Source organism: Vollenhovia emeryi, unplaced genomic scaffold, assembly GCF_000949405.1.
Source record: "Vollenhovia emeryi isolate VEMERY1.0 unplaced genomic scaffold, V.emery_V1.0 DF939198.1, whole genome shotgun sequence".
NCBI classification, from domain to species: domain Eukaryota; kingdom Metazoa; phylum Arthropoda; class Insecta; order Hymenoptera; family Formicidae; genus Vollenhovia; species Vollenhovia emeryi.
In genome coordinates this window covers 413,304-430,042 of record NW_011967168.1, presented here as the reverse complement: position 1 = coordinate 430,042, position 16,739 = coordinate 413,304, and the positions used below count along the sequence as shown (strand labels likewise).

The 16,739-nt window shown below is 43.1% G+C and overlaps 1 protein-coding gene across 8 annotated transcripts in view; it reads left to right on the top strand.

Moving 5' to 3' along the window:
- Positions 1 to 16,739, top strand: part of LOC105561893 (kin of IRRE-like protein 3) — a 58,499-nt gene that overhangs the window by 18,226 nt on the left and 23,534 nt on the right. The window contains exon 1 of one of the 8 annotated variants that reach the window (XM_012012257.1): positions 3,819 to 3,850. The exons of the other annotated variants lie outside the window; for them this stretch is intronic. The gene's annotated coding sequence lies outside the window, so the exon portion shown is untranslated. Of the gene's footprint in view, positions 1 to 3,818; positions 3,851 to 16,739 lie in introns of those variants that run through there. 8 annotated transcript variants of the gene reach the window in all.

Genomic DNA, 16,739 nt, shown 5'->3' with positions numbered 1-16,739 from the left:
TGCGCGTCTTAATTGCGACCGTTACTGCTTTTTCCATTCAAACGCGTCACAGCAAACCAAAAGAATATCGCGACGTCGTGTCGAGAAGTAATACCACGCAAAGAACGCGTGAGGAAGTACGTTACAACGCTAACAATATTTAATTTCACCAGCTATCTGCGGTACGGCCGTCCTCGCGAGTCGCGTAGCGCGTCTCTTGCCGAACGCGTTACCGACAGGCACGGGTCCTTCCCCCACCACACGGTCCTCCCCCACCACAGCCGCGCCGCTCCGCGGCGCGTCGCTTCATTAGGACGGCTACTTCTCTTACGGATGCACGGATAGCACGGAACGGGCCCCGCTGTAATTGATCTCACATCGAGCGTCGGCGTGCAAGCGACAATATTCCCGGAGAAATGATTCGTCGCAGCCACGACGAATCGACGATAGGTCATTTCTTGCTCGGTTGTATCACATACAGCACGCTGTTAGCTGCGACATCGAGACGCGCGGTAACCGACTTTTTACCTATTCAAAATGGCTAACGTGTTTCAAGCCTAATTCGCGTAAATTTCTGTTTCGCGAGTCGTACGCCGCTTTCGAACGATCGTATCTTCGCACCGCTTTAATTACACGATTCGACGGTTATCATGAAATTTCACTTGATACGAAAAGCGGCAAAATACGGTGGAAAAACTGCTGCGCGATGTGAAAGGTAGTCGAACGCGTCGCTGAAAAGAAAACTATTGCTAGGAGAATATCGAAACTGTGACTTGCAAACCCGTATCTGACCTACTTTGAACGCGCAAAATGTCTGCGTGGACGAGTGGCCGTCGCTGTAATAGCGCTCGCAGAATAATGGCGCGAGACTGATATTACCTAATAATTTCAGCGTTTTGTATATCCACTTTTGGCCCCGTCATTTCGAGAAGCTGCCAACGGGCGAAGGAAGGCGGCGACCAGCGCTACGATCTATTTGATGGAGAGGCGACGTGCGAATGGCGATATTGTGCGACCCTACGTTACAGCGTGCCACTCGCCGCGATAACAAACATCAGGGGCGCCTGGCAACCAGGTTCTTCTTTGAAATATTTAATGTGCTGTGAAATAAACATGGTCGCGACCTGGCCTGCTGGGGTCTCGCGCGAATCATTGTAGGGAAATTGCGTCAAACGGGACGCTGTCGCGTGAAAGAAATAATATATACCACACGCACTGCGTGGCCGCCCTGTGGTATACGCCGTGAAATAAGGCGTAACGTGTATCATGTATTCCGTATGTATTTTCACGTACGCGCGAAACGAAAAACGCTGTTTTTCGTCCGTCCGTGTCCACGATGAAATATTTCTATACGTAATGTCCCGCGATTATTGTTTGCAACTTTAACAGGGCAATCCGCCAATTAAGCGAAATCGATAGTCGCAGAAAAATTGCAAATCGTACAAGATAATAATTAACTTCAATTAGCTCGCGCCCTTTGTTTCGTCGACTCAGGCGCACCGAATTCGAGTTTTCCTTAAAGATGAAAATTTGCAAACGGTTGAAATTTATTGCTAATCAGCCTGCAAAGTTATTTCCTGTAATATCACGCGTTTTCCCGACATTAGGTGAGTAAGAGCTCTTGAAAGACAGAATTATTCGTGTGATGAGTAATTACTTTTATCACGCCGCGAAAATCAATGACGCGCAGTACCGTTTTTGTAACGCAAAAGCTGCAGTGTGGCACTAAAATTCCGATATTACGATTTTCCATTTTATTTAACTCGCAGAATCTGCATAAAAATATGTGTACATTAGTTGCAGGATACTATGTATAACATTTGAGCGAATTCAAGTGCCGCATATTTCGACGTGTGTACAGTAAACGATTAGCTAGACGTGATCGAGGGGGGTCTCGCGTCGAGTCGCGTTATTTCTGAATAAAAGTTAAATGATGAAAAAGCTAATCAAATAGCTATCCGGGATGCTATACGCAGCATACGGCAGATGAGTACCGGCGTTCTTAATTAGTACTTTGTGCCGCGTTATGGTGCGGAAATGCTGACAGTATCTATTAGAGACGCTAAAAGGGGAAATGTAGGTGCGCATTGTTGCGTCCGACGAAGGAACCGGCTCCATTCATTTACCTTTCTGATGAGAAAATCGCGAAGGAACTTCCTCCCTTCCGCCTCACCCCCTCGGCCCTTCCCTCTCGCCAGCCATCCCCGTCTTCTGTTCCTGCATGCTGTTCCGTCTAATTAAATCGGGGCTCCTTTGAGAGTCTTAAGTACAACGTTTCCAGTTTTACCTCGAGCCATTTGCTTCTCTGTTATTTAGTGTCCTAGTTCTTTGATGACGGCAGCTTCGCTGCACGAACCGGATTACGGCCCCCTCGCTATTTTAAAAACGAATACCATTTGCGACGTATCGAAATGACACAATTATTACATGGAGCGTAATTCGCGGCTGAGCACGCTCGGATCCCGCCGTTAGGATTAAAAATCTGACTTTTGCGTCTATTATCGACGATAAGAAAATTAAGCGCGCGATGTTTAAGTAATCGACAGTACGAAAAGTGCATTTCGGATCGATTTAAGTAACGGAGAGCCGTGATACGATGCTACTAAGTAATTTAAAGGCCATGAAATAGAAATTTACCACTCGCAGTGCGTTAAATATTTCGAGGAAACAATTCGGTCGGCGTGTGGTCTTGGGGTCTGTTATTGCGGTGTACAGCGCGTATTTGTACAAGATCCTTGCTATTATTCCTGTTACTATTCCTATGTGGCGAAAGCTATTCCGTGTATCGCGCCACTGTTATCTTATAAAACGTGAACAATTATCACGTTTATCCAGAAATTTTCCCTGATTCATTGAAAATTAATCATGTAGAAATGAAAATTATAAATTATAGATTCACTATGATATTATCTCGATAATAATTCTTGTATCGGGCTACTCCTCGTCTCGCGCTCCGCATTTTCCACTGTAATTTGCCCAACGTTTTCGTATCAAGTGCGCGGAACAATATGGATCTCGTCGGATTCTGTAATTCAAGTAACGCGAGGCTGCGCTCGCTTGAATGTAACGCACGAAATAGAAATGTAGGTACGCGAATTTCTTTCAGAGCACGCGTTAGATATTTTGAAGAGGTAAAAAAAAAAGTCGGTTACCGGTGCGTCGTGCGGTTTACGTTGCGGTGAACGGCGCGCCGTAGGGGAAGGTCACGGTATTATCATTCGCACGTCGTCGCTCAATCAGGCAGGTCGTGGCTCGCGTATCGTCCTCTTTCGCGGATTACTTCTCGAAACGACAAATTCGACACGCTTATTATCAGCCCGCGCGATCGATCATCTCGCATGAACGCCGAGTCGCGAGCGTATTACGGCGACAGCCACACGTCCACGCGGATATTTTGCACGCCATTGTTGCGCAAAGTCGTTGTGTATGCGCGTGTGTGTTCTACCATTTGCAAACCGACGCTCGATCAGACAAGTTCTGCCGCGCGATCCGCGATGCATTGCCGATATTCCGATCACTATTTCCTTATCATTGCCACGATTCGAATATACTGCTCGGAATTCTCCAATTTAGGTACAATTAACGTACTACTTTCGTTATCAAATAATAGAAATTTATAGTATAGCAGTGCGATTTACTCTCGGATTTGCTAATAAATAACGTTTATTAAATTGTACGCGTTTCGCGAGATTGTGTTCGGTTAAGGAGTGCCGTCCAAATGTCGGGGGATCGCGTTTAATATCGGAAGTACTGTCCAAAGTGTCGTAAGATAAGTGATCGTATTTTTGTGTGATCGCGAGTGTGGCTTCAATCAAGGAACCGGATTTGAGTGGGAAAGGACGCCTGAGAGGCATCGAGCGACAGCAGTAAGGTGAGCAAGTACTTGTTTATGCGATATTAAACGACGTTAAACGTCGATTTATAATCGAGCCGTTTAACTAAATGTTGTGCAAAACAGATTTAGGGAAAAGGAAACTTTCTTTTCGCGACTCGATCAGATGTCGAGGTTTCGTTGTACAACGAACGCGTGGTTTCAATTTAAAGAACTGCGCGAAACCCGTGCAAACGAAAATCTAATTTTCGAAAACCTTTATTAATCGACACGCAAGACATATTTCGTTCACTCTTATACGAAAGAGTGGCGTCACAATTATTACTCCCTTTTTTTTTATCTCTTTCGGCTGCATCGTCGCTGCGCCGCGAGAGTTGAAAGTTGCGGGGAAAATGAAAATGGATTGCGCCTTCTTTTTTTGGCGCAGGGTAAGCTATTCCGTTGATTCGAAGGGGTGGTGTTCGAAATGAAAATAGATCGATGAGCAAGACGAATATGCTTCGTTCTATCGATGAGTTCGCCGGCTAACATGCACAGCGCGCTGACAATGATGAGTTGGGTATTTCAAAGTACATGGCGGATATCTCGGGGAAAAAAAACCCCCCCGGGTAATTTCGTTAGAGAGGGTAATTTTTATCGAACGCTCCTATCGCGAGAAATACTCTTGCAGGGGAAATAGATTTATTTCTTAATTTAACAGAAAAGACAAATGCGCGTTTCATAGACACGACAGCATTTATTGCTCACTCATTATTATTACTCCCCGATACATGCTATAATTCCATTCTTATTCTTGTCGATTTTTACGGAATAAAAGGAAAATAAAAGTCTACACATTAATTGTTCTTGTTCGAGCATAAAAAGTACAATGTTAAAGTGAAGATGAACAATTATGCCTCGCATTTACTTGCGATTCTTCTTTTGAATGCTCTCTAAATTAACGATGTGTACGCATATCTATAGTACGGAAACTATCGAGATTTTTACGGAAAAATATTCTATATGTAGAAAAACTTAAAGCGAATCCGTGTGTAACGAGAGCACGCTGTTGTTTATACGAATTATTTATATATTGCAGGTAGCGCGAGAACAATACTTTTTATTAGAGGCAAATCGCAATAATCTGTTGGCGTGAACGCGGAACATTGTTGATAAGGCTATCTCTCACGAAATTTCTCAGGTCACTAGACAATAGAAAGGGGGGAAGAAAAAGGCCTCGAAATGTAGGAAGGGAAAATGGTGATTAAAAGCAACATCGGTTTCGGAACTCGAAGGGGATTTTCACGTTAAGGCAATTCCGTCTCCATGCGCATAAAATGTCGTTAGCATAGACGAGTTCCTCTCCGTGCAGGTGCATTGTTGCGGCGCGGCATAAAACAGGCGCGATGGCGTTCCTCCGGAAAACGTGTTCTGAAAGGTATGCTCTAATGCTTCCATTAAACGAATTCATTGGACAAGTGCACGAGAGCCTCGCTTCGGACCGAGCTCGTTATAACGGCTACCGTGCCGCGTATAGATCGACGCCGGTCATCGGGACGAACGACAAAAATGCTATCGCATATCGCTCTCAGAATACAATAAAAGAACTCCCCTCTCTTCTTGTTTTTTGTTCGTTGTACCTCCGTGTCGCTGTTTTATTCCGATCGATACAGAATATTCTCGCTTTTGTAATATCGACGTTAATTACGATCATTAACTCGAGTTGGGAAACAGCAACGTGCAACGTACAATATGAACGTAATTCGCAAATATATACATAACGCTCGTCAGTAATATGCGCAACGTATAATTTATGAAGACCTTCCGATAGCAAATATCTCACGGTATACGCAAACGATATTCTTCCAAGTGTACTTTAATAATGTATCGGTGCGGACGAATCGTAAAAATGGGAAAGTAAATTTCCCTTAACGAGCGTTTTAGTCTCTGTAAGAATTCAGTTTTAACAAAGACCGCTGTCCTTATATTAATACGTATTTCGGAAAAGACATTAATTTTCCATCATGTTTCCTTGGCTTTTGTAAGATTAATATTGGAGCTGTGCCAACGAGCGCAGACAAAATCTCAGAACTGCGATCCAATCTTTTCTATGAATATGCAACTCTTGGGGGACGCTTTACTGAAACTTTTATGAAATACGGGTTTTTCACCTAAAAGAGAGGATGACGTTACATTAAACTACTTTATCCTTTCTTTACGTACAAATATATATTACAATATATTTAAAAACGGTATGCACGCGGACCGTTTCACACATCGCAGCTTTTAATACACGTAAGATAAAGTGAAATATTCCTCGTGATTTTCACTTGCTCGTAATTTAAGGATGACCATCCCCCTTTTTTATCACGTAAAAATCGCTCTTGCGATAATATCAGCGAGACAATTACATTTTCTCCCGGGAGATGAAAGAAGTGGTATGGCAACCGTGTCTGTTGCAGCTATCCTCCGAGAATTTTGTGGTAACGTAACCGCCGCGCGATAGAAAGGACGCTACTCCTCCATCTCATATTCCCCTTTTACGATAGTCGAAACGTATATCCCCGCGAAACGATTGGCGCGGTCTCACTTCATCCTTCAACCTCGATCCTTCTGTCGAATTAGCTATCGATACTCGTAACGGCGGAACCGGTGAACGACGTAACGATATAGGAAATCATCCCTCGACCGAGGGTGGAACTGCTACATCTCGTAGCAAACGTCTCGGGATGCTTTAAGTTCGACCCGGAGACACTTTCGCGCGTCTATCCAGCCTTTAGGGTAAATCAATTCTCGTGTACGTAAAATAAGAAACCACAATAAATCAGCGATGCTGAAATAACATTGAAAAAGTCTATAATTTACTTGCAATTAGTATGCATACATGCGGTATGAACAAACGAATTAATATCGAATATGTACATGATATGTAGAGTTAAATTTTCAATTAATTTGTAATCCAGAAGAGATTGCAAATTGATTGCAATCACTACATTTTGTAAGCGACTAATATCTTAACGTTTGTAATAATTGAAAAAAATGCGAATGGTTTAAAGCAAAAAAAAAGTAGGCGAGTAGACGAGATTAGAATATGACGGAGCAAAAATCAAGAGACGTCGTCGTGACGCAAAAGATCTTTAAAATTCTGTAAAAAGAGGGAGAATGCCAAGTCTTATTCGGTCAATCGATCCATAAGTATCAAAGAGATATTATAAAGATCGCCAGCCGTCCCTTTGTTCGCGAATGGAAAAAGTAGAAAAAGTTCTTAATGAGGAAGGAGGGGTGCCCATTTTATTCCTCAGGATAGATTCATTTTGATGTCTCGAAAAACTCCGGAGCTCGATCGTGGCTCTTTGACGCGTTTGTATTATAAATGCAAAAGTTGGTACAACGATAATAATCGTAATGAAAGAGCGAGCTTAATTATCGAGCATCGTTCACTTAAAGGATACACTTTGATAAAAATTCATGATTCTCATTCACACGTAAACTGTAAGTTATTAGTAAATGGAACGTTATAGAAAGTTTATGTTACAATTACGAAGAATAGGTAAACAATTTTATTTAAATAATACGTGCACGCATACGATTAATTTTACGAAATGACACAGGCCTAATTGCACCCACAGAAAAAATTTCCAATGCTAATACACTTGAATGTATCATAAAATAGGATCGATATAGCGCCAATGATGTTTATTATAGAGAAAGGAATATTTTAAACTTAAATGAAAAATTGTAAAATCTAGAAGAAATGATAGTATGTATCGTCTTTTGTCGAATATCGTGGTGCCAACTTGGTGCGTTGTAAGATGGAGGGAAAATTTATTCTAAACGCAAGAATGTATACACTTACATTTATACATATAAGTTACTCTCGTCCCAATATAGTAAATCAATCCTTTTGAATTCGATAGAGGAGAAGAATTATAGATTTTATTTTGATATCGTCTTATTTTTATACTAAATGTGGTTGTGAGAAATATAGATGCGCCAAGAATATTTTTTGTCCCGGTAAGAGAAATCCTTTCTGAGGGTGTGGGTCATAGCTAACGGATGATAAAGCTCGTAAGAAACATGCACCGCTTACATTAGACAGCAAGTTTATTCAAAATCTCTGAAGCGAATTTTGATCGCGTCATCACATCCTATATTTTCTTGTAACCCAGCTGGATCAGCGGCTGAGAAAATACCTGGTTATCCTAACTCTAGGTAATTGTGCGCGTAAGGAATCCCCAAGACGCGAGAAAGAGGGTGACCGAGAGCAATTTCATATTAATATCAAACCCTCTGTCTTCAGAGGCTGTCTCGGTAGGCAACGTCACTTCCACTGTCGGTTTGATTGAATCAGGCGCAGCCCTTTTCTAGATTACTCGCGGCGCTTTATGGCGCACAAAAAGCCGTACCTGCCTAGTTTCAGACACACCGAACGAGCTCTGGGTCAATAATCTTGGACCAACAAGCCCTCTTTCTCTTTCTCCCTCGCGGGAGGCTATACCACTTTCTACCACGCTCGAGCCCCTCGGCTTTTGGCTACATCACCATGACGTTTTGGCGTTTTACAAACGTCGTTTATATTTTCGCAAAGTCTTGCCTGCCTTTAACGTGTTTATCTGGCTCAAAGAGTTTTCGATGTGACATCGCGTTACAGAGCTTCGCGTTGAATAACACGCGACGGCAGACTCGAAAAATAGAGAAAAATCTGCGTAATATTGTTCGCAAGCTGAAAATGTTACGCAAAGCTTTTTGCGTGAAGCTTAATTAAGCAATAATAAAAACTTCATGCTTCACTGCGAAATTATTAAAACGTGAATGAGGTATAAAAGCTAAAACTTTTATTAGATATGCGAATGCTTTACTTGACAAATCGTGCCGTTTTAGAAATTCATCTCGCTACAGTAAAAATCCACGCGCGACAGATTGTTAGTTCGGAAACACGACAAGCTGTTTGCGCCGCGAGGGATTGTCTGAAATCTTGTTTTATTCGAAACTCCGGTCATTAAACACGTGATAATTCAAGCGGATAATGCACTCGCGTGGCAATATCGCCGACTGCAATTCCACGCGTGTTGGTGCGCCCTTTCGCTCTACCGCCGCCTCCGACCCGGCAAGAAGAAGCCACCGGAATAATTCACCAAGCGCTCTCCACCTCGTGAAGTGTAATGTAGAATAATGTTTTACACCATTGCGGCTCACCCACGTGCCGAGTCGAGACGCGGGGATAAAATGAATTTTGCAACGTAAGGACGCTCGCGCGCACTTCATCCATCACGCGCCTTTTTGTCCCGCAAAAATAACGCAACGCCAATACGGCTACGTGAATTGCGTGGGGAAACCGAAAACGCGGTGTATTAACAACGACATAATCAGCGCAAACAACATTAGCGTGTCGCTGACATTTTTTTTTTAAATTAATTTTTAAACCATTTTAAAGCGCTTCATGCGAATATCATGCAATTATACAAAACGTGAAAAACAAAATTTGAAATATGTAACTCGAAAAATATCCATAGAATTTACCTCTAGCGGAAATAATAATAGCACATGTGCGCGAATAAATTTGTCACCGCTGGTGAAAATTTACAGTAACAATGAAAGCCGAGAAAAAAGGTATTTTCTTGTTGTTTCGCGTTTACGTCACAAGAATTTAATGGGAGCTGTAATTTGAAATTGTTATATCTTAATTGCTTTTTATTGATCATACGTAAGTCATAAATTCGTGACAAATGTAATCAATGTAGCAATATACATTCCGAGGCGAATATACATATACATATATGTATATACACACGTATATATATATGCAATGGATAATGGCACCGATAAAGACCATGTACCGCGGGGCGAAACGTGAAGCAAATATCGATCAGCGCGCAAGAACACCCGACGATTTTCCACACGCCCGACACCGTATATTCTCTTTCTTATGTCTTCGCGTACTTCATCGCTTTTCCATCGATATCGACGCCTCCTTTTCCTTTTTGTCCGTACTCGTTCCGCATTACGCCCAACCGCGACGTGAGCGAAACTTTCAGAACCGCGAGTTAACTCTTTCGAGACAGTCTACCCGGCGGCGTTGCGCCCCGCAAGATATTAAGTTACTTTTTTTTATGTTTGTCGCAAAAAATGCGCGGGATAAAACTTTTGCGATTCCTCCGCTGCACGATTTCCCGTGTCTACGTATGTTACCGCCGTGACGAAGTTATCAAGTTCTGTCATTAAAACGAAATCACCTTGTGTCTCTGAAAATGCGTCGAATTTTCTCTCGCTGAGCTTCTCATTTTGCTTGATAGAATATAAGGTGCTTCAGATTAATTATGTCGTGTTTAATAACGGATAGAAGCGTATTTACCGTGGGAGATAATGACAAGAAGATAGGGTTTTCTTATCGTCACAAATTTAACACGGTATATTGACGCCGCGAATGCACAACTTTCCTCAAGTTTATTTCATTTAAACTTTTTCTAAGCGATAATTTCACTCGACACTTTTGCTAATATTAGCGTTACGTTTTCAATGACAATGCAACGTTTGCACGTGTATTAAAGGACGGGGAGAAAACTTGGGAGAAATAAAAATAGTTATCCGTGACACTTTTTCATTGGAGAAAATTCATCTGAAATTGATTATAGAATGACATTAACCAGGGCGTCTATGCACACTCTTGCTGCGTAAATGTTCCAAGTTACGCGAGAGAAATGAAATTATTTTACAACCACCCCGTTCTTCCGCGGTGTCTTTTATCATAACTACATCCTCTATCTCACCGAGTATTCCCTAGTGGGCACTGCCCTCTCCCTCGTAAAACTAGGTTAAATCCAAACGGCCATACCGCGTTTGGCTAGAGTAAAAAAAGAAACAAAGAGGCAGGGGTAGAAACGCAACGCAATCGGCGCATCTGCATGCTCCATCAGGTCATTGCTTTTTATCTGGTCTCCGCGGCGTGTTATTTCCTCCTCTCTTGGCAAAAAACGTGCGGAGGATAATATTTCGACTGTAGTATCCTGTTCGTAAACGAATGAGAGAACGTCGCAATTGTGGATTATTGTTATTTCGCGCAACGGGGTGCGTAAGGTGTATCGACCTTGATCGTCCAAGTTTTGCGGCATGTTTGAGGGAACTGCGAGATAACAGGGGCACATTAAGCCGCATAATCTGATAGCCCGGAAATAGTGTGATTTACTTCGCGACGCTCCTCCTCGATGGCAGCCGGGGGCCGCTGCTTGAAATTTCGCCCGAGCGCCACTCACGTCTCTCGCGATTTCGGATGTCCTTAACAGCTGGATAAAATTCGCCGAGCCATGTAGAAAAGTTGGCGCGGTGCAAAACGCGGACCATCAGCCTGCCGTCTCGGTGTTATTTTTAAGCGGAGAGAGAACCGAACGTATGTAAGTGCGCGGTTTCGTAAACAGCCGACGAGCGCTGCAAGCTATTCTGCCACATTTACACCGGACTATTTGCATTTTACTGTTAGTACAACAGTGGCGGACTGCAGGAAATAGCGAGAAGCTGTGTGTGGACGAGATGTTGGTTGCTTCGGACGCTGTTACGAGCGAGGTCGACGCGGCGAAGACGATAACGCGGACGGCAACGGCAACAACGACGACGACAATGACGAAGACGGCAAGGACGAGAAGGGGTGCATTACCGGTAGCATGGGGTTGATGACGATATCGCGGTGCGCTTATTTGTAGACACTCGCAACCATGCAAAGGACATGCGAATAGAAACGTCTACCAATACCATGGGACACCAAACACCGGACGATATCCCGATGCAAGGATTACGATAATATCCGCGAGGCTCGAATTCGAAAACGGTCGCAAGCACGAGGACGAAATTAGATCGCCACTGGCGCTCGACGCTGAAAAGAACGTATCGATTCTCGATGCTGTTGCTCGGGAGGAACTTTATCGAAGCTGTATTTTGAGAAATCGCGGGAAGAATGGTTGAAATAGCTTCGCTACTTTTTCTCGGGTATTTTTTTATCCCTTCTATTGCAGCAAGATATCCGCCGATAAAAGGCAACTTTGAGAAAATGGAGTTATATTTTTACGCGATTCTGCGCAAACAACCGATGCTCGTAATGCCCTCGAATTAGTCAACGTAAAAGTAATTCCCATTTGTAGACGCGCGAAGCGTCTTTAGAGAATCAGAAGATATCTAAATGATTTCTCCGATATGTCTTCCGTGCCAATATTACGCATAGCTTCAGCTTGCTGGAAGTCTAATGAAATTCCATAGCGGAATGGCACAGTGCAATTTCGCACATTAATTGACAACGGTCTCCCTTCGCAATAATGTCACCCCTCATCCATCACTCGAAGATGTTCGTGTACCGTCCAAACATACTTACGAATTAAATGAATAAAAGAATGCATCAGGAGCCTTGCAATTCCCGCGCGTAGAATCCGCTTGTGTACAACGTTGCACATTATTTTAGTCGGTCTCCGCGAACACTGTGCACCCCGTGCAACGCCAACTGGAAAAACTTGGGAATCTCTGACAAAATCCCTCCTCTCGTTTCGGAAATCAAAAATTCTATTATGTTTGCCACGTAGGCGGCGCCATCGCGAGAATAACTCGGGCGTATTTTACGGAGGAAAAGAGCCGATATTCACCGTGTCACCGAGGTAGAACCGCGCGAGACTCGCAAGTGGCATTCGCTTGCGATGCATTCTTCTCGCGGCGAGCCCTAAAATGCACGGGCGCGGTGCATCCATCAGCCTCGATCGTCGACGTCTGTTTTCGCAGAATTTCTGCTGTACTTTTCGGGCTTTTCGACGTATGTACGTACACACACCCTCGTAACTGTACCTCGAGACCCTCCACGACTTTTCTGTCTAGCCGCGCTTTTCCCTGCCGACGCAGGAGAAGAGAGAACGTTATTCCCGAGCGGCTCGCCAAGTCGTTCAACGACTTCTTCCAACGACAGTTTCTTCTTTCTCGATAATCTTTCATGATATAGCCCACCAAGTAGTTCACAGATCCACGCTGGCCGGCTGTATGCAATCCGTTTAAGTTTCAAACAATATTTAAGTGCTTTGGAACGGCTTCTAAAATGTCTATCTCGAATGCCGTATTACTTTTTAATTAATTTTTACAATCCTAGACTCAGTCTTCGGCATACTACTCTTTAAAAGGTCTTACAAAGCTGCTAGTAATAATATTACACATGCTGTAATAACGTAAGTAATTGCATTTTCGTCGCCGTTGGAACACGTAAATCTATCAAGTAAGATATTATTGGAACATCCGTAAGCTTAGTAATCTTTTCGTAAACGGCTTAAAAGAGGTTCCCTTTTCTCCCGAAACGTCATACTTGGTCGCGGAACATTCGATGTATGTTTTGCTAACATCTTCGTAGATGACGTTCTATTGTACCCGAAGCTGCACGTCCCTGACTTCTCCATTTTGCCTTGCGCTTCTTGCTCCTTTTTCCAACCACCTCTATCCTCAACCTCTCTCGTCCCAGTTGTTTGAACAACGAGGGGTGGATATTATTCCCACGGGATCTTTCCAGTCGTCTTACGACTTCCTCCGAGGGTAGTCTCTTTTTCAAGACGATGCGCGTACGAGATACCTTTTGCGAAATCTTTTCTGCGATATTTAATATCGAAAATTATTCGACAATTTTAACGGCATTAAAAACCATTTAAAGGTCAAATTAAACAATTTTCAATATCAACATTAAATTTATGTTGAATTAAATCGCTGTTAATTATCAAAGTAGCAGCTACTAGTAATATAGTGGAAAAAGTACCATTTTTCAGTACACGTTTGCTACAAATAATGCATCGAAAACAGATTCAAGAAACGGCAATGAGTAAAAATATGTAATTAGTAAATATTTCATCCTATGTACGCTCACAGTTCTCTTTGCTGTATCTCTCAATTTTTTACCTTGTTACATTTTCCACTCGAACGTGCCAAGCATGCTTTAGAGACGAAGCGAATATTATTTCAGCGCTGTTAGCCATTATGAGAATATTGCTAAGCGAGCTGTTTTCCTTTTTGCGAAATATTACTTGAAATTTGAGAAGTAGTTGGCTGTAACAAAATTTTACTAATTCTGCCCTGCAATATAGAAATTACGCAACGTTAAACGTCACCCTTTCATTCCGATTTCGAACGCTGCGATCTGAATGCACCGATGGCGACGTATTTATGTTAGTGCGATAAACGATTTCTCGACTTGATCGTGCCGGTCGGATATGACTCGCTCGAATAACGAAGCCGCGCCAACGTACGTTTCATGACGAAGAGTCGTCCTATACAGAGAACGTTCTCCGCATTCGGTATAGATCTCTCTTTCTGGCGGCAGGCGTTTCTCACGGAGCGTTACAACCAAAGCGCATCGAGGGGGTTCCAATCCGCGGGGTTGCCAACGCTAGCATAAGATGTAAATAATGTTTCGCCTCCGGTGCATTCCGCATGCATCGAAAATCCGAGAGAAACGAGCGCATCCGTCGACCCTGATCGTCAACGTCGCGACCGGCAGCCCGGCACCGATACATCCATTTCCGCGGAATTTTCAACCGCATGCCGGCTCGCGCAGGAATTCTCGCGACATGTCTTCCGACGATTTCCTCCTTTCTCCTTTTCCCCCCCTCCTCCCTTTGAGATACACTGTCGCCTTTCCCGGCTTCATTTTATTTTCTCACTCGACCATTTTTCTCCCTCATTCGCCCCCAACCGTTCCGGAGCAGTTCCGGTTGTTTGAACAACGGCGCGAATATTATTCCGCCGATTACGCGCGACTTTTCCGGCTAGAAAATCCCCTCTGCGATTTCCGCCGCGCAGACGGTAGTTCGCCTACCGGCGGTATTTCTTCTGGAGGTATAGACGAGTACATATATGTATAACGACGAACGACGTTTCCAAATTTTTCACTGCGAGATGCTCTCGAGAGTGCCGACGTTTCCATTCGACGGTACTCCTCAGCCTTTCCCAACGAACTACACGATCAAAATTTTCTTCCGTCGCAATAGCGCGGAGGACTTGGCAACGCGGAGAGTCACGTTTCACGGAAATGCGCAAAATGCAGATCAATAACGATTTACAAGAATGCAGTTTTCTAAATAACCTCATCTCTCTTGCTTTAATGTTTCTTTCAGCATTTAAATTTTGATACTGTAATACATTGCAGTTAGTTATTTTCAAGCGTAAAGCACACGGAGAGAATTTTCTCTTACAATTTATCCTGAAAATCGATAATCGTGGGACAACATAGTATTTTAAAGAATTTTGAGAGTAAAGAATTATTTGACGCCAGTACATGGTTAACGAATGTAGAAAGTTGCTAAACGTCGCTTGGCTGGCAAATTCTAATTAAAGAAATTTATTGCGAAAAACATCACCTCAGCCAGGGTTTGAATCTGGACCTCCCTACACTCTAGCAGAAAAATTAACGTGAAGATGTCAACAGTAGTACTATTTATTACGATAAATATTACCACATTCCTCAGTGGTCGAATTGGTGAGACGCCCGCCCAGAGTGTAGGTAGGTCCAGGTTCAAACCCTGTCTGAGGTAATGTTTTTCGCAAGAAATTTCTTTAATTAGAATTTGCCAGACAAGCGTCGTCTAGCAATTTTCTAAATTTTGAGTTTTTTGAAATGTTACCATACATTTTACTAGTAATTACACTTCGTACACATTTTACTAGTAAAACGCATGGTAAAATTTCAACTCTCAAAGTTCTTGAAAATGCCATGTTGTCCCACGATTACATGATTTTCAAGGTAAATTTTAAGAGAAAATTCCCTTCATGTATGATCATCATAAATATAGTAAAATTAATTTTCTTCCATTTAAACAAATTTTAATTTATCCTGAGAAAAGAGTTTGCTGTGTGAAAGATGATCTTTGCTAGCTGAGGGGCAACCGGAAAGCCCTTTAACTTCGGAAGGGTATACACAAGTGAGAATACTTTTATAGGATCCCGAAACGGCAAGAGGAATACTAATAATTTAACTGGTTGCTAAACCCCGGGCTTTTGCCAGGCCACTTAGGGTATGGAAGGGGTTAATTTGCGAGTTTCATAGGACCCTCTCCCTCTTGAGGGCTCGCCAAGCTTATTACAGTAAATAGCTTAGGCGAGGGTGCCCCGTTCGGCCTCCCTTGTTCAGTTGGGCCTTTCATCTCGCAAAACTCATCTCATTCTCTCCCTCCCTCTGGTCTACGACCTAAAGGATACAGACCGTGGAATCGTTATCACTTTATCAAAGTCGGGCGCGGTGCTCACCCCGACAGGAGAAAGACCGTGCTTTCAACCGACCGTATCGTTTATTAACGGTTTAACAGCTTCGTGCAACGTATATTGCATTAAAGTACGAGACACCGCGCCGATTAAACTGTTGCTGTGCCGGGGGAAAAAAGATCGTTCCGTCACGAACAAGCACGCGAACGAAAAATGCCTGCTTCTACGGCATATTTAAAGCGTATCGCAGTAATAGGATAGCGACACGGCGAAAAATGGTTTGGAAATAAACCCTCTCAACCCCTTCATCGTTCCGTCCGATAAATTCGTTGGGCAACGATTATCCTCGCGCAGTTTCTTAATTTTCATCCTTAAAAGCACAAAAGCTGGCTCTGATAGCTATAGAAAAATAAAAATCCAGTCGGGTTACAATATAATCGTACATGTGATACATGCGAAGAAAGAAAGCGAACAAAAGGCGATACAATGCCGGCAATTTGGTTAATTTGCATGGATTATCGGGGCGTGAAATCTCGGACGTGAAGTTTGAAGCCGGTCGAGAGGACATTCCGGCGCGATTCTTACCTCGAGCCGGAAGTCGCCGAGTACAAATCCAGACGTTTTCGTTCGGTACGAGTAGCAGTTTGCAATACTATCGAACTATTTCCACCGGGGAAGATTGCGATTTGAATGGTAATCACTCGACGCGGCAAGTCGCTAACGTCTTTTATGCAAATAGACATGACTT